Source organism: Bidens hawaiensis, unplaced genomic scaffold, assembly GCF_021521415.1.
Source record: "Bidens hawaiensis isolate Kalapana, Puna unplaced genomic scaffold, B.hawaiensis_p1.1 tig00054150_1, whole genome shotgun sequence".
Taxonomy (NCBI): Eukaryota; Viridiplantae; Streptophyta; class Magnoliopsida; order Asterales; family Asteraceae; genus Bidens; species Bidens hawaiensis.
This window is the reverse complement of record NW_027499766.1, coordinates 24,953-31,012: the sequence shown is the minus strand read 5'-3', so window position 1 is coordinate 31,012 and position 6,060 is coordinate 24,953.

Genomic DNA, 6,060 nt, shown 5'->3' with positions numbered 1-6,060 from the left:
TGATGAAGAAAAGAAGCAAAAGTCAAACATGGTGAAGAAAGATGAGGGGAAGATGCTGTTTTATATGTAGTGTAGTTAGTTTGTATGTAGCTTTTGTAACTATGTTAAGTGTTTATAGTGTAATTACATTGAATAACTAGAGTAATTATCATAGTTATAATAGTTGTTTTGTATGTATTGTAATTAGTCTGTATAAGTAGAGTAATTACTAATATGTTTCAAGCTGGTTGTTTGTAATACTAATTTAATGGGTGAGAAGGAGGAAAAGTGAAAAGGATAGCAATTATGAGGGCTTGAGATACTCAAATGATAATTATTACATATTGTAATTACACTAATCGAATATAAGAATAGCTACTATGTTATAAAATTGATTACTCTACAAAAAAAGCAACTGATTATACACCAGAAAGTAATTACTTATACAAGTAATTACACTTTATAATAGTACTTGTTTTATATGTAGAGTAATTATGTTTTGTAAATAGAGTATTTATTGAAACACAATTACTCTATGGTTGTTTTGTAAGAAGAGTAATTATCGTGTATAAGTAGAGTAATTACTGAAACACACGTTATCATACAAAACAGTCGCAAACACTTTGTAATTCCATTTTTTTTTGTTTTTCCGATTTATAAGCTTTAGTTATCAAGTAATTCGATTCACAAAGCTTCCATGGATCAATTAGTTTGATTCACGAGCTTTAATTGTTCGATTAGTCCAATTCACAAGATTTAGTTAGTTCAATTAATCGATTAGGTTTGCACTAGTCTTCTTCAAAATCACTGCAACTACAAAATGATTGTTAAATCCGATTTGTAAGGCTTAGTTGAATAATCGAATATAATTTGCAAGCCTCATTCATCAATTAAGCGCGTCAGTTCATTCGATTTAATTGATTAGGTTACCTACAAATATGATTTGATTGATTTCATCAGAAGAGTAACAATTGATTACAAATTGGGTTTCTCCATCACTTAATTTTTGTGTTTCCATCACGTCTTAGGTTTTGAATGTTAATTATGAATTTGCCACAGTGATTTCATTTGGTTCTCACGTTTAGCATGGTTTTCTTGTTTGTATTTGGTCCATTATATATATATATATATATATATATATATATATATATGGGTTGGATCAAATACAAACAAAAATATTGTACAAAGCGTACGAACTGAAGGATTTGCAAATTTTTGGCGGTGGCATTTTTGTAATTAAATGGTCTCCTCTCTTTCATCCTCCTGCTTCAAACAATTGATCAATTAAATCTTTCAAGGCAACAGATCAAATATAAATTACCTAACCGATCAGTTGTAAATACCAAATCAATCGGTCAACTGTAAATACATAATCAATCTATCGATTAAAGAATCAATTTCATGAACAAAATTTCACTACAGAGTCAAATTGAGGCTTACAAATTATACTAATCCATCAATTGAAACTTGTGAATTGAACTAATTGAGCAACTAAAGCTTTTTGCAAATGAAATTGATTGATGATTGAAGCTTGTAACTGACATTTTTTAAAACAACAAAAAATTTAAAAAACAGAGTATAATAGTTGCTGGTTATTACACTTCAGATGTTTTCAAATGATATCTAGAGTAATTATTTTCTTAAATAGAGTAATTATATAATTGGATATTATAACCTAAACTATAACTAGAGTTTGTCATAAGTAGAGTAATTATGTTACTGGTATTGTGAGTAAACATAACAGTAGAGTAATTTTCAATTTTTTAAGTAGCGTAATTTTATATTATAAGTATAGTAATTTTCAAAATCAAGTAGTATAATTTTATTACAAATAGAGTAATTTTCAATTTTAAGTAGTGTATTTTATATTATAAGTAGAGTAATTTCCAATTTTAAGTAATGTTTATTACAAGTAGAGTAATAAACATTTATAAGTAGAGTAATTATGTTATCGATATTGTGAGTAAACATAACACTTAAGTAATTTTCAATTTTAAGTAGCGTAATTTTATATTATAAGTATAGTAATTTTCATTATCAAGTAGTGTAATTTTATTACAAATAGAGTAGTTTTCAATTTCAAGTAGTGTAGTTTTAAGTAGAGTAATTTTTAATTTCAAGTAATGTAATTTTATATTACAAGTAGAGTAATAAACATTTATAAGTAGAGTAATTTGTGAAACAGGGGGTTCTATTGGTACCTTAATGGTTCGTTCGTCAATACTAGATTAATTTGTGGTAATTGTTTGATTTTATAATTACTCTAGTTATATAAAGAATTACTCTATCAGAGTAATTATCATTATATTCTTCTACACCTGAACATCATTTAAAAACCCTTAAACTTCTAAAACTTTAAGCGACTGGTTAGTTCATTACGTGAGTTCAATTGAACTATCGCAAAACTTAAATTGAAGTGTGCGACTCATGATGCTGGTTCTAAAATCAATTTAATTTGATGATTTCGGTTCTAAAATCAAACTAATTTGATGAAGATGCCGGGAGATTTTAATGGAGTTTGGGAAACAATTTGATGGAAGTGATCAAATTTGATGAAGATGTCGATCAATTGTATTTGTGAAGGTGAAGAATCAATTGACTGTTATTTACAATTATGCCATCTCCCAAATTTCAGTTTTTATTCAGTGCGCACGTTTAGTACAAGTTTTCACTTTGTATGATAACCTTCTCCTATATATATATATATATATATATATATATATATATATATATATATGAGATGGATCAAATACAAATAAAAAAAATTATACTAAACATACAAACTTAACAAAACCACCACACCACATCTCCATCTTCTTCCTCATTCAACCATTAGACCCCATCTCCATCTTCTTCCTCATCCACCACAAAATTACCGGACTCCAATCACTCCACCGCCAATCTCCGCCACCTTTCCTTCAACCAAGGCTCCGTTGCCTCGCAATTCCCCGTGACAGCACCGGCCTTCTCAATTCCCCACCACACAACCGCCTTCGCCTAATTCAATTGATCATCTGGCCACCACGCCTCCGCCTTAAATTCCTAACCGTCAAGCGCTTATCAATTTCATCACCGTCCGCATCAGTCAGATTCCGGCCACCGGACCTCGTCGATCGTCGTTTCTTATTTTTGTCGTTCATTCCTAGGTTACAATTTTGTGAATCAAATTGAATCTTTTGCGAATTTTGATTGCTTATTTGAAACCTGCAAATCGAAGTAATACATCAATTGAAGCTAATTGATATTTCCAATTGAAGAAAATTGCCGTGGATATTTGAGGAAGATGAAGAAGCATATTCAATAATTACTCTACCTACAATGTAATTACTCTATTTGAAACACGTAGTGTAATTTGAGAAGGAAGAAGCAGATGCTACAATTACTCTACTTACAAAATAATTACTCTAGTTGAAACTTGTATAATTTTAGGAGGAAGAAGCATATACTACAATTACTCTACTTACAAAATAATTACTCTAGTTGAAATAAGTAGTATAATTTGGTGTAATAGTATAGAGTAATTATCTGTGTTAGTAGTGTAATTATTAGTACACTATTTTATTTTTTGTCGCATAATTACTCTACTTGAGAACTGTAATTACACTATGTTATTTGTATGTTTAGTATGTTAATTTAATTTGTATGATAATCTTTCCCTATATATATAATGATATAGAACAATAGCTAACTAACAAGTCTAAGAATTTCGTCATGGTTTCATAATAGGACAACGGAAATTTGGTTCGTTTTTCATATATGGAAAAGCAAAAGAGATTCTCCTTTTCAATTATGAAAGTAAGCCAAAGGAATTGGCATCTTTAAAGAAAATTCAAATTCATATTAATATACATATACGTGTACATATAATAATTTGTGTTTAAAGTGAAATTTTTTCCAACAATGAATACCTGATCAAGTGAAATTTTTTCCAACAATGAATACTTGATCAACAACGGATTTGAAAATTTTTCAACCATTTTGGTAGTGTTTGGTATGCACTAATGACAGTGGGAATGGAATGATTTATTGCGTGGGAATGAAAAACATAATGTTTGGTTGCTCAAGGGAGTGGAATCATCCATTACACATGAAATGTCATTCCATCAAAATCATTCCTTCCCACCCCCTTCTTTTTTTTCATTCCATTCCTCCTTCACCTTACTTTCTCAACAACACCACCACTTAACAACAACAACCACCACCACTATCATCGCCACCACCACCACCTGACCTCCACCACCACCGCCGCCGCCAACGCCACCGCCAACGCCGCCACCGCAATCACCACCACCACCTTACAACCAGCGTTACCACCGCCACCATCGTTGCGGTAACCATCGCACCACCGCCACCATCGTTGCGGTAACCACCGCAACCATTGTCATTGCCTCCGCTTGGTCATCACCGCCACCACCACTGTCGCTGCCTGACCGCCACCACCGTTGCCACCACACAACCATCGCCATCACTACCAATGCTACCACCGCTTGACCACCCCCACCACCACCACCGTTGTCACCGCCATTTTCGTCACCGGAGCTACCACCACCGTCGCCAATGTAGTTTTTATATTTTTATTTTGGTAAAAAATTATTTTGAAATATGAATGTTTTTATTATTTCTATTTCATTCCTACAATTTTTTTGTATACCAAATAATATAAAGTAATAATTCATTTCATTTAGGTTAACCAAACAAGACAAAGGAATGGTAATGATCTATTTCATTCTCTTGTCCATTCAACCGGAAGTTTGTTTAAGTTCGTTCATTTAATAGACGAACAAACGTGAACAGGCATTTCGGTTGATTAGTTAAACAAACGAAAATGAACATAGCCCCGTTCATTTGTATATGCTGTTCATGAAAATTTGTTTTGTACATTTATTTACTTTATCTAAACACTTTGTCTCCTTTAACTTATTACCAATAACATAAAATACGGAACAATATTATCACATTGTTTTTGTATAGTTCCCATTTCTATCCTTATTATTCACATTGATGAATACATTGACCTCAATTGCTAGGCTCCGTCGACTTTATTTGTGTCCGTTTTTGTTCGTGAACATGTTCATTTTTTTAATGAACGAACACGAACATAAACTCTCGTTTAATAAGTGTTCGTAAATGCATTATATCCTTAACGAATGTACATGATCAAAGATTTTTTCGTATTCATTCGGTTCATTTGCTGCTTTACAACCATTCATTGCATTAGGCTTGTGATAGATTTAGTAAATAAATAAATGGATGCTGTTGGTTTTCTCTATTTCTGTTGATTGGAATTCTTTAACATCGTTATTGTTCTTTACTTTAGGTGAAAGTGATTGGAATTCATTGTTGGTTTTCTTTTATTTTTTAGTGAATGGAATTCATTGTTTTGTTTTCCTTATTTTGGGTGAAATAGACAAGGTGATTGGATGTGATTGGCCTAAAGTGGTAAGAGGTGATGGAGGGGGGTAGTGGGGGAAATAAACACTCTAATGAAGTAGGGGTAACCAACAACTGAATCGTTAACCTAAATCGAAAATCGACAAAATCAAACCGAAATAATTGAAAACTGAATTAGCCGAAATTAACCGAATTGCACTGAACTCTTGATTTTTTTCTCTTCATATTTTCAAGCATTTTTTCCTCTATTTCGTGTATTATATGTATTAATAGATTGATTAATACTATCATTTTTCATGTATTTATATCTTTATTTCATGTACTAATATCTCAATTTCGTATATTTATACCTTTATTTCATGTAGTTATATCTTCATTTCATGTATTTAAGCATTCATTTCATGTATTTTTAAGCAAAAATTTTGCCCAAGTTTGATATTTGTTATTAACCGAAATTAACTGAATCGTAGCGATAACCGATCGGTTAGGTTCAGTTTGGTTAATGCTAATAACCGACCTGAACCGTGCACACCCCTATAATAAAGTGACCTTGATGTAGGAATCAGTTTGGTATTAGTTTCGACTTTCATGATCTCAATTTTTCTAAAAACTTGATAAGTAGTACCGTAGACAAAAACTCGGTAAATATTGATGTCAGTATTGACCGGTACTAATCCTGAATTTCTCAAT